We start from the raw sequence: 12,067 nt of genomic DNA on the forward strand, positions 1-12,067 counted from the left end.
CCACAGATTAATCACACACAAACACACACATTGGTGTGTTATTTTGGCATAAAGAACACAATCTTGCAGGAAAATGGATAAAACCCAAAGACATTATGCTGAACAAAATAAGACAAGCAGAAATGACTACTCATTACACTTCCTCTCCTGCATAAGTGAAAACACCCTAATGGAACCCATTAATTTGTACAATTCATATGTGTTCATTTGCAACCCTCTTATCACTGTTATTAAGTGGGCTACAGTTTTCCTGTTTGTCATTTTTGTTTGTTTGTTTTAAATAATAAGGCTTGGGCTTGTGAGATGGCTCAGAGGCAAGGCACCTGCAACTAAACCTGACAAGGTGAGTTCAATTCCTGGAACCCATGTGGTGAAAGGAGAGACCGAGAAGCCAGTCCTGTGAGTTGGCCTCTCACCTCCATTAGTAAATAAACAGACAACTGTAAACACTTCAATAAAAATCCAGTTAAAACCCTCAAATCTCATAATTCTGTGATTCTACACTTTGAGGTGTATGTATGTGCCTGTGTATTTATATCCCATGGCATGTAAAATGCTGGTAGTCTTCACAGTAGAAGAGTAGGTACTGGACAAATCCACACTTCTTTGTTCTGGGATGCCCATTGCTAACACCTTCTGTTCCCAGCCCCTAGACATTAACAAGCCATAGAAGCTACTGGAGGACTAAGGACTGAGCCTGAGGTCTTCTTCATGCTAGTGGGACCTAAGATGGGAGCTGAGAGATTAAGTCAGTGGGAGAACACTTGCCTAACACCCCCAAGCCTCTAGACTCAGCAGCCAGAACCACAGAAATGACCCTCAGAGACAAAGCACTAAAGTCTTTACTACAGAAGTTTTTTCACCTCTGCTGAGCTGATGAGCTTCACTGTGCAACCATCATAGGAAATGTCATGAGTCTGAGGCCATCTTGTTCTACAAAATGAGTTCCAGGATAGCCAGGAGTGTTACACAGAGAAACTCTGTCTTGAAAAACAAAACAAAACAAAAGTACCATGTCTAGCTGAGATTTATTGATGCTTCAACCATTCAAGTTTTTTTTAATACAAAGAGAAAATCACTTACATATTATTTCTTCTGAGCAATTGACAAGAAATAAGATAATTTTAGAATCCGTAATATTTTTAGACTATGAATTAAAATTCTATGTGCCAAGATTCTAGACCCTGGAGAGACATTTTTTTCTATAAAGTTCCACAGATGACAAATATTTTGGGATTTATAGCCCATGCAGTCTCTGTTGTAATTACTCAAGTGTAAACAAATGTGGCCACATTCTAATGAAAGTTTATACAGAAATGACAGCAGGCTAACTTCAGTTTGCTGACCTCTGTCCAAGACAGCTACCTGTAACTCTAGCTCCAAAGTATCCAATGCCCTCTTCTGGCCACAGTGGGTGCTGCATTCACGTGCATATACACTCATGCAGACATGCATACACCCATACATACATACACACATACACACACACATATATACATATATACATACATATATATATATACACACACATAAACACACACACTATATGTATATAGTTAAAGGAAAACATACCCACATGCTGAGCATGAGTGGTGCTGTAGAAGCAGAGGCAGATGGGTCCCTGGAGCTTGCTGGTCAGCTGGTTTAGCCTAATCAGGTCACTGAGAGACCCTGTCACAAAAAAAAAAAAAAAAAAAATGATAGAAAGTACCTGAGGAATGAAACCTGAGATTGTGCTGTGGCTGCAATAGGCATACCATCATACAATATACACACAGAGAGACTCTCTCTCTCTCTCTCTCTCTCTCTCTCTCTCTCTCTCTCACACACACACACACATACACACACACACACACACACACACACACTAAAGAAAGAAAGAAAGAAAGAAAGAAAGAAAGAAAGAAAGAAAGAAAGAAAGAAAGAAAGAAAGAAAGAACGAACTCAGGTGCTAAATTGACCCCAATTAATTTTGGTCAGCTCCTCACAAACCTTATCTCAAATAAAGTTTTGGGGCGCCTTAGACTTCCGCAGAAGAATTACAGCACTTACTACTAACTTGTTTGTTCAAAGAACTTCATCTCACTTTTTATGGTAATTGCATGGACTTGTGTCATAAAAAGGGAAAGGCAGTCTAGAAAGTTATAACAAAGAAACCTCTCCTGCCCCTTCACCTCCTGGGCTTCACCTTTGCATGTAGGAGAGAGAGAGAATTACATGGGAGGGAAGTGGCCCACTGATGATTGCTTTTTCTGTCTGTCCCATGCAATTGCTGCATTATGGAATCTTAAACTTGTCAAAGAAAAGACTAACACATCCCAGCAAACACATTCTCTGTTGACAGTGAGCCAGTGAACTAATGTTTAGCTCCAGGGTTCTTCAGTGGTACTCCTGATGCTAAGTGCAGGCTCCTGGGGGGATTTCTAAAGTCCTCTTCATCAGCATCAAACCCGGCTGGCTGTTTATTCCTTTCCATTCTGTTTTCCTTTAATTTTTTTCTAGAGTTTCACTGGAAGACACTTAACAATTGCATGACTTTAATCAAACAGACTGTTTAGAAAGGTTTTTCTGAATGGGATTTTCTTCTTCTGAACTGTTTCAAGATGATAGCCAGCTGGGATCCATTGGTAGTCTCCATGTCTCTAAGATGGGGAGGGAACAAAGTGGGTCTGGAAGGAGAGAGATGGGACATAAAACTACACAGGGGCTGGCAAGGTGGCTCAGCAGGTGAGGGTACGTCCTGTCCTTAGAGTTAAGTGGGGCAGCTCACAATCCCCCATAACTAACTCCAGGTGTAGAGAATCCAATGCCCTCTTCAGGCATCATTGGGCACTGCACTCAAATGCACAAGCCCACATACACACGCATGCACACCTACATAATTTAAAAAAATAAAAAATAAATGAAAATTTGAAATACGTTTTTAAAAACCAGAGTCCACACACTTTTTTAAAAACCACTCACAAGGCAGAAGTGGTTGGAGAAAGCAACTTCTTGGTTCTTATTTTCAGTGACACTGATGATGGGTTAGAACCCCATTTAACTTAAGGCTTAATTGGTTCTCCTAACCGAACATTTTTATTTATCACCTTGGAAAACTATTCCCTAAAACACCTGAGGCCACAGTCTTATGTCCACTGCAAACTGGAATAGCAACAACATTTGTGTCTCACTGAACATATCTGAGAGTTCTGAAACATAAGCTTTTTTTTTCTTTTTCTTTTTTTTTAATTCTTTTTTTTCTTTATTATTATGTGTTTTAAGTTTTATACATCAAGCATGGGTTCCCCTGTCCTCCCCCCCTCCCGCCCCTACCCCCACCTTCCCCCAGCCCCTCCCCTCCATTCCCATGTCCTCCAGGATCAAGGCACCCCTGGGGATTCATTTAAACCTGGTGGATTCAGTACAGGCAGGTCCTGTCACCTCCTTCCACACTGAGCAAAGTGTCCCTGTGTAAGCCCAAGGTTTCAAACAGCCAGCTCATGCACTAAGGACAGATCCTGGTCCCACAGACTGGGTGCCTCCCAAACAAATCAAGCTATTCAATTGACTCACTTATCCAGAGGGCCTGATCCAGCTCGGGGCTCCACAGCCTTTGGTTCATAATTCATGTGCTTCCATTCGTTTGGCTATTTGTCCCTGTGCTTTTTGCAATCTTGGATTCAACAATTCACGCTCTTGCAGACCCTCCTCTTTCTTGACAGTTGGACACCTGGAGCTCTATCTGGGGCCTGGCTGAGGATCTCTGCATCCACTTCCATCAGTTATTGGATGAGAGTTCCAAGACGACTGTTAGGGTGAAACATAAGCTTTTGAAGAAGATCAAAAATATTTTACTTCAATTATTATGCTCTCACTGCAGGACATTTATCTGCCTGGGGTTTGTTTTGTTTTGGACCATTTCAACTATTTTTTAATGTTATGGTCATATATAACAACGAGGCTCACTGACAACTTCTCATCAGGCTTGATGGAAAGAAGGGAGATGACAGACAGGATGGGGTGTGTTTTAGGCTGACCTCATAGAAGACACTCAGAAGCTAGAATAAAAGGATCAAAGGGGTGGCTTATTAGGTTAAAGGGCTTGATGCCAAGCCTAACTGTGTAAGCTCAATCCCAGGACCCATGTGGTGGAAGGAGAGAACCAACTCACCCAGGTTGTCCTCACCTCCACATCCATGCCCTGATGCATGTGTGTGCACACACAAAGACACATACACATATGTGAATTCAAAAGTCTTTGCCATAGATCAACTGACTCTTTATATCTGCAAAGAAGTTTAAAATGAACTATCCTTAGCTGCCCCTGAGAATTTCATGGATGTCTACTCTCAGTGACCAGTTCTCCTTGTCCCACTTTATAATAATAGTTCCTGAGGTCCACCCCACACTGATATCTTTACCCCATCATACCTCCTCATTTCCCAGGTCATCTGATTCCTACATCATTGAGGTCTTCAAATGCTGCATCTTCTTCTGAGCTTTGTCTGTGTGTGATCATGATCTCAGGAATCTCATTTTTACCTCAGTCCCACCCTCTAACCACAGTTCCTTAGAAATCCTTCAGCACACAGTGCCTTCATTCCTGCTCTCCTCAATGTATCTTTTAGTGCCAGCTGCTTAAACACACACAAACATCCGTGGTGGTATTGTGTTCCCCAAAATATTGTGCACCCTAATAAATTTATCTGGGGTCAGAGAACAGACAGCCACTAGATACAGAGCCAAAAATGGTGGCTAGAAAATGGGTCAGAGCAAGCTATTGCAGAAGCTAGGTGGTGGTGGTTGCACGCCTTTAATCCTAGCACTCAGGAGGCAGAGCCAGGTGGATCTCTGTGAGTTCAAGGTCACATTGGAAATAGTCAGGCATGGTGATTCACACCTTTAATCCAAAGAAGTGAGCCTTTAATCCCAGGGACTGAAGGCAAAAACAGAAAGATATATAAGGCGTGAAGACCAGAAACTAGAAGCATTTGGCTAGTTAAGCATTTGGCTGGTTAAGCATTCAGGCTTTTGAGCACAGTTCAGCTGAGAGCCATTGGGATGAGGACTCAGAAGCTTGCAATCTGAGAAAACAAGACCAGCTGAGGACCTGGTGAGGTGAGGAAGCTATGTCTTGTTCTGCCTCTCTGATCTTCCAGCATTGACCCCAATAACTGGCCTCGGTTTTGTTTTTATTGATAAGACCTTTTAACAATTTGTGCTACAAACATCTGTGCACACAGACACATACATAAACATACACACAAAAACACACATGCAGAAACATGTATATAGCACGAATCCTAATTGGTCTTATAAATAAAAACCCAGAATTAGATATAGGGATAAATGCGTGAAGATCAGAGAAGCAGAGCCGTCAACCACTAGTTCTTACCTCTACGAAATCCTCAGCCTAAACAGCTCTCAACTCCTGTCTCCTCCTGCCTTATATTCCTCTCTGTGCCCAGCCATATCACTTCCTGTCTCCACCTTCCTAGTACTGGAATAAAGGCCTGAGATCCCAAGGGCTGGGATCAAAAGTGTGTGCCACCATTGCCTGGCTGTTTCTCTTTTAGACTGGGTCAATCTTGTGTAGCCCATGGTGGTTTTGAACTCACAGACATTCATCCACCTCTGCCTCCTGAGTTCTGGGATTAAAGGTGTGTACCACCACTGCCTGGCCTCTGTGGCTAACTAGTTGCTGGCTCTGCCCTCTTATCTTCATACAAGCCTTATTTGTTAGAGCATACAAAAAATATCACCATACATGTATACACAAAAACATACACATATATACATATACACAGATTCTTCTGATTCTAAATAACTCTGATTATCATATCTATACAAGATCCAATAATCTTCACTAAGTCCTCTGTGCATTTATTATAGCTTTTAGCTTAGTATATTTGTGGGACTCCTGACTGTGAGAACCAGTGAGTCTCTGACTCTTGTGCCTGCTCTTAGGACTTTTTTCCTCCTATTGGGTTGCCATGTCTAAAGTCAACATGATAGATTTGCTTCATTTATTATATTTTATTTTGTCAAAATAAAAAAGACCTAATAAACTCATTGAAACAAACACTGTATAATTTCTTTCTCCAGTTCTTCGTTTTCTGTACAATATTGTCAATCCACTTCACACAAATTCCTGTGCTGTCCAACCACAAGTTGTCAGAAAAGTGCAATGTGTCAATTTAGACATTGTTTAATTGGGCTTTGCACTATCCAGAACCATCTGTGATGCAATTCTGCTGTTACTTTGGAGTTCTGTTATCTATCTTCCTTTCTCTGGGGCCTTTGAAGAAAAAAGTTCACTCATTCCAAACTTAGTCTTTGTACACTCACTCTTCACTACTGTACTAACATGAAATTACAATATTTTCAGATGACCATAAAGGGAACAGAAACATAGATCATCAGGTCTTTTACATCCAGATAAAATCTTACAAATACAGCAAATACATAATGTCTGTCATAACCAGTGTTTTCTTGACTGCTTCTGTTTTAATAAAATAGTTTTATTTATTTATCTGTCTTTTTTCATTTATGTGTGGGTGTATGAGTCTATGTGTATGTGTGTGCAGGTCTTTGTGGGGTGCTGTGAAAGATGGAAGAAGGTGTTGTATCTCTTAGAGTTGAAGTTACAATCATTGGGAGCCCCCGACCATGGATGCTTGGAATTGAACTCCAGATGGTGTTATAGAAAAGTAATAGATAAACTTAGGCTAAAAATGAGCTTTTTCTGTCAAGGCCTTCATAAATCTTCCATTTGTATGTGCCCTGTTTTGATTATACACTGAAAATGGTGAAGTTATTTCGATAGTTAGGTACAATTCTTCCTCTTCAGGCTCTTCTACTGTGGTGGTTTGAGTCAGAACTGTGCCCCACAGCCTCAGGCTTCTGGACACCTGGTCCCCAGTTGGTAACTGATAGGAATTCCAACCATGCCCCACGGTCGTACATGCCCAGTGGGACACTTAGTCATCTCTGCCTAGTCATTTCTGGGTCATACATCCTGCCTGACCCATGCCCCATGGTTACGCATGGTTACATGGTCACACATGGTTACATGGCCACGTAGTTGCACAAGATCTCTGCGCATGGACCTGTGTGTGCAGGTACATTGTAGCTTTTATAAGGCGGCGCCATGCTCCCCAGGTCTCTCTCTCTCTCTCTCTCTCTCTCTCTCTCTCTCTCTCTCTCCCTCCCCTTCTCCTAATAAAGCTCTAAAAGGTACCACTAGATTCTGTTGTGATCTTGACCTTTCCACGGGGTAACCAGCCACCAGCATGGTTTTCAGTAACACTATTTAGAAGAGATTTAGGAGGTGTAACCTTGCTGGAGGAAGTATGTCACTGGGGGGGGGGGCAGACTTGGAGAGCGTAAAACCTTGCCCTAATTCCCATTTTTTCTCTCTGCTTCTTAGAATTGAGCTAGTTAGAACTGTGAACTCTCAGCTCCCTGCTCCTGCCACAGTACCTGCTGCCTGCTGCAGTGATGCCCACCATGCTGAACTCAACCACCCGGAAATGTAGGCTCCAATAACTTTTCTTATATAATTCACACCAGTCATGGTGCTTTATCACAGCAACAGAAAAGCAAAATCATACCTTTCTTTTAATTGCACGGAGCCTGCACTCATGTGGTTATGGTCTAGCTTTGGGGAGTTGTAAGCCAAAGACACGAGATCATGAGAGAATCGGTTAAGGGTTGTCTTTATAGGTCCTCTCCCAGTGAGGACAAAGAGACCAGAGGATACTGAGGAGCTGCATGCGTGGTGTCAGAATGGTCAGGCAGGGGTATACTATCTGGGAACAAGGCATTTCCATTTGAATATGGAGCAATTATTTGAGTGTGAAAATATCTGTTTCAGTGTAGATTATGCAGTATTACCGTTCTCTGTAAGTGAAAAGCGCCTTTTTCTCGGTGGGTTTTTTGTTTGTTTGTTTGTTTGTTTGTTTTGAGAATTTCAAGTCTTTTCTGAAACAGTATGTACACAGCAAAGGCCTCCAGGCACCAGCTGCTCCTAGCAGAGGGTCTCTTCTCACCAAACTGCATCACGGACTCTCACTGAGCTGACACTGGGACCCCAAAACCAAACCACTGCATCCCTGGCATGAGCTGACACAGAGAGGTGCAAAACCCAGTATGGCCAAATGATGTCCAGGCCCCAAAGGCAGCCTGTGCTCCAATAAGATGCAGTGCTCCGTGAGATCCACTTCTAGTCTCCAGGACATTGAAATACACACAGCACACATCTCTATAATGCAGGGTCTGAGGAAGGGACAGAGTTCTTGTTATTATTATTATTATAACCAATCAAAACCACAAGGGAAGAGGTTTGTCTCTCTTCATATTGACGTATCGTCAACTCCTTGGCACTCTGAGGCCGAGTATCCAGCTGTGGCCTCTACTCTCCTGAGTTTCTCTCCACTTTTCTCTTTGATTCATGGACTTTTAGATAGCACGTTGATCATTAGAACCCCTCCCAGAGCTGGACAGGAAAAATAAAATCTGCTGGGATGGAAGACCATCTACTCTGCTCCTTGTTAAAGGCTGTCAGGGTAGGGAATATGGAAACCATCCATTACACTGGAGATGTCAGTCATCCGTGCATCTCTGGCTCCCAGTACCATGGGCAATTGCGAACTGGCTCACTACTGGACACTCACTCTGTAGCAATCTGTTTACCTCCTGTTTACATCTACTTCTGCTCTTTCCAGCCCCCTACACACACCCAGAGTATAACAAGCCTTCTAAATTCCACATTTTGTGAACATCAAGCCAGAAACCTTCCTAAAAATTGTTTCAAACTAGGTAGTCTAAACAACTCTGGTATGTGCTGTAGACTTGCCAGGCTGGTTGAAAAAATAATAATAAACAAAACCTGAGTCGTGCAGTTAGTGTGGATTCTATAAGGCACTTAGTTGTCTCACACAGAGCACATTAAATGACACAGTCTGAGGAGAAGGGAGATTAAGCCTGTTAGGTCTTATAAATTTAATAAGCTTTAACCACTCAGATTGTGATGTGATATTTTGAGACTACTAAATTGGATTATTTTTCTTCTTTGTTATATCTGAGATATATTGGGTTTTCATTTTAATTTCAAACACGAGGAATTCAAAGTCAGTGAGTTGAAACTGAAACCTTATCTGAGGAGGAGACTAGAGTTTTCTACACAGAAATATTAGATCATTATGCTACTTCATGATGTTTTAATTACAGAGAATAAAAGAGATTTGAAAGGAATCTAGAGTGGTTTATAAAGAGAGCAAAAGTTCACTGGGGGAAAGAAAAATGTGTTTCTATGAACATAAAAGACATAGATCTAAAAACGCTACAGTTGCTGAATGGAAGATAGTGAGCTGATGTCAGGAGACAGTGGAGGGTAGTGAGCTGATGTCAGGAGACAGTGGAGGGTAGTGAGCTGATTTCAGGAGACAGTGGAGGGTAGTGAGCTGATGTCAGGAGAATGGAGGGAGTGAGCTGATGTCAGAAGTCAGTGGAGGGTAGTGAGCTGATGTCAGGAGACAGTGGAGGGTAGTGAGCTGATGTCAGGAGACAGTGGAAGGTAGTGAGCTGATGTCAGGAGACAGTGGAGGGTAGTGAGCTGATGTCAGGAGACAGTGGAGGGTAGTGAGCTGATGTCAGGAGAATGGAGGGAGTGAGCTGATGTCAGGAGACAGTGGAGGGTAGTGAGCTGATGTCAGGAGAATGGAGGGAGTGAGCTGATGTCAGGAGACAGTGGAGGGTAGTGAGCTGATGTCAGGAGACAGTGAAGGGGAGTGAGCTGATGTCAGGAGAATGGAGGGAGTGGCTGATGTTGTAAAACCCTGTGAGCCGGGCCAGTCCTGTATGCTGTCATCATTCATGACACTGAACAAAGACAGAAAAGAATTAAAAATTGAAATAAAATGCAAAGTTCATCCACTCAATAATTGTAAACTTAAAATCTGAGTATGGAGACTAAAACATGATGCTTTCCATGTCTGCAAAAAGATCCAATGAAATAAAAAATGTTTCACAGAAAATCACAAACTCAAATACCAACAACTCTTGATCATAAGGTATCAACTACTCAGCCTTTCTACAAAAGATTTCTGCTATTCCTTCTAAGGCTCATAGTAGCAAATACTAATAAAAGCAAACGTAATAAAAGCTACTTTAACTGATAAAAAATTTATAAGAAAACTGGTTTCTTTTTAAGTCTCCACGGTTTCACTACAACCATGATCGAAATCTATTATAACTACCAGCTGGGATGGTTGTTAGTAAGGACAGTAGACTCTTTTCAGCAGTGCCTTGAGCAGCTACATATACCATGTAAATTCTTTGATTAAAGTATTCTCTCACAAGCCTATATTCTTAAAAAAAATGTGAGATTTATAGGTTAGGAACTGGGGTATAGCAGAAAATGCCAGGATACATCACTTTTGCGCCCAGATTACTTTGATAATTAAGCAAACACAGGCACAAGAAAAGCTCCTGCTCTTTGTTATTTGCCTTAAAAGCAAAGCAATAAATTTGTGCATACTATCCTCTTCAGTCTCTACCAGGAATCACAGATGTTAATAGCAGTAAACAACTCTAGACTCCTCAACCAAAGAAGGTACCAGAAGAACCTGCATAACTAATCTTTCTAACTAGTTCTTATCTTCATTAGTTTCCCCCTAATTTTTACCTATCCAAAATTTGTCCCCTGGTGTAGCCATCTTTCTTGTCATTGTGACAAAATTCCTAACAGTAGCAACTTAGGTGAAACAAATGATTTATTTTGGCTCACAGCTTCAGAGAAATCTCAGTCCATTGAAGCAGGAAAGAGTAGCTGGGGCCACAAAGGTGGGAATGTGTGGTGCAGGGTCCTCACGTGACAGGCCAGGAAGAGGAGAACAGCAGGCCAGAACCAGAGTGCTGTGGTTCAAATGAGAAATGACATCATGCTCACAGACATTTGAATACTTGCTCCCAGAGTGGCACTTTGTTGGGAGGTTTAGGAGGCACAGCCTTGTTGGAGGAAGTATGTCACTGGGAACTTCAACCATAATGCTTATCACTTGCTGTCTTAGTTGGGGTTTCTATGGCTGCAATGACCAAAAGCAAGCTGAGGACAAAAGGGTTTATTTGGCTTATACCTCCACATTGTAGTCTATCACTGAAGGAAATCAATACAGAACTCAAAATAGGGCAGGCACCTCAGGGCAGGAGATGATGCAGAGGCCATGGAAGCATGCTGCTTACTGACTTGCCCCACCCACAATGGGCTAGGCCCTTCCCCTTTTATCACTAATTAAGAAAATGCCCTACAGCCAGATCTTATGGAGGCATTTTCTCAATAGAAGTCCCCTCCTTTCAGATAACTTCAATGTCAATGTGATGTAAAACTATCCAACACACCTGCCATAACAGACTTTTATCCTCTGGAAGGAACAATAAGCCCAAATAAACTCTTTCTTATATAAGTTAGCTTAATCACGGTGTTTTATTGTAAAGAAAAGTAATTAATAAGGTGAAATCCTCCGAGGACCACAGTAGGTGACTCCACCAGAAAGAATCCACCCCTACATTCTACAGCAGTATGCATTGCTCCACAGTCTGGGAAGCATTTATTCAAAATATGAGACAATAGGAAACATTTCAGGTGGAAGCCATGACCTATAAAAGCTAAAAGTGTTTTCTCTTTGTCTTGTCATTTTATGTGCACATTTTGGAGCTCTTTGCTAAGATTCCACATAAGCCAAAGATCTAGCCTCCTCATTTCAAGTTACCAATCAGTAAACTCTCCCATGTGTTTACTCAGTGTACATGCTGATAGACTTGTTTGTTTTTGTCATTTTACAGGGCTGGAGCCCTGTAATAAAACTCCAACAGATAGAAAGAAAATCAAAACATTCCTTTGCAAAGCCTAAAAGCTTGCAGTAGAATTAAAACAGGAATGCCTAGTCACAACAGAATCTATGATGATGGTTGGACCATCCTTATTTCCTAATATCCTACTTGCTCACAATCTGAAAGTATTTGTAAAGAACTTCACAATATATCTCAAATATACTTTCACAGAATGACGCAGATTATTCAGTAT

This window comes from Onychomys torridus, chromosome 6, assembly GCF_903995425.1.
Source record: "Onychomys torridus chromosome 6, mOncTor1.1, whole genome shotgun sequence".
Taxonomy (NCBI): domain Eukaryota; kingdom Metazoa; phylum Chordata; class Mammalia; order Rodentia; family Cricetidae; genus Onychomys; species Onychomys torridus.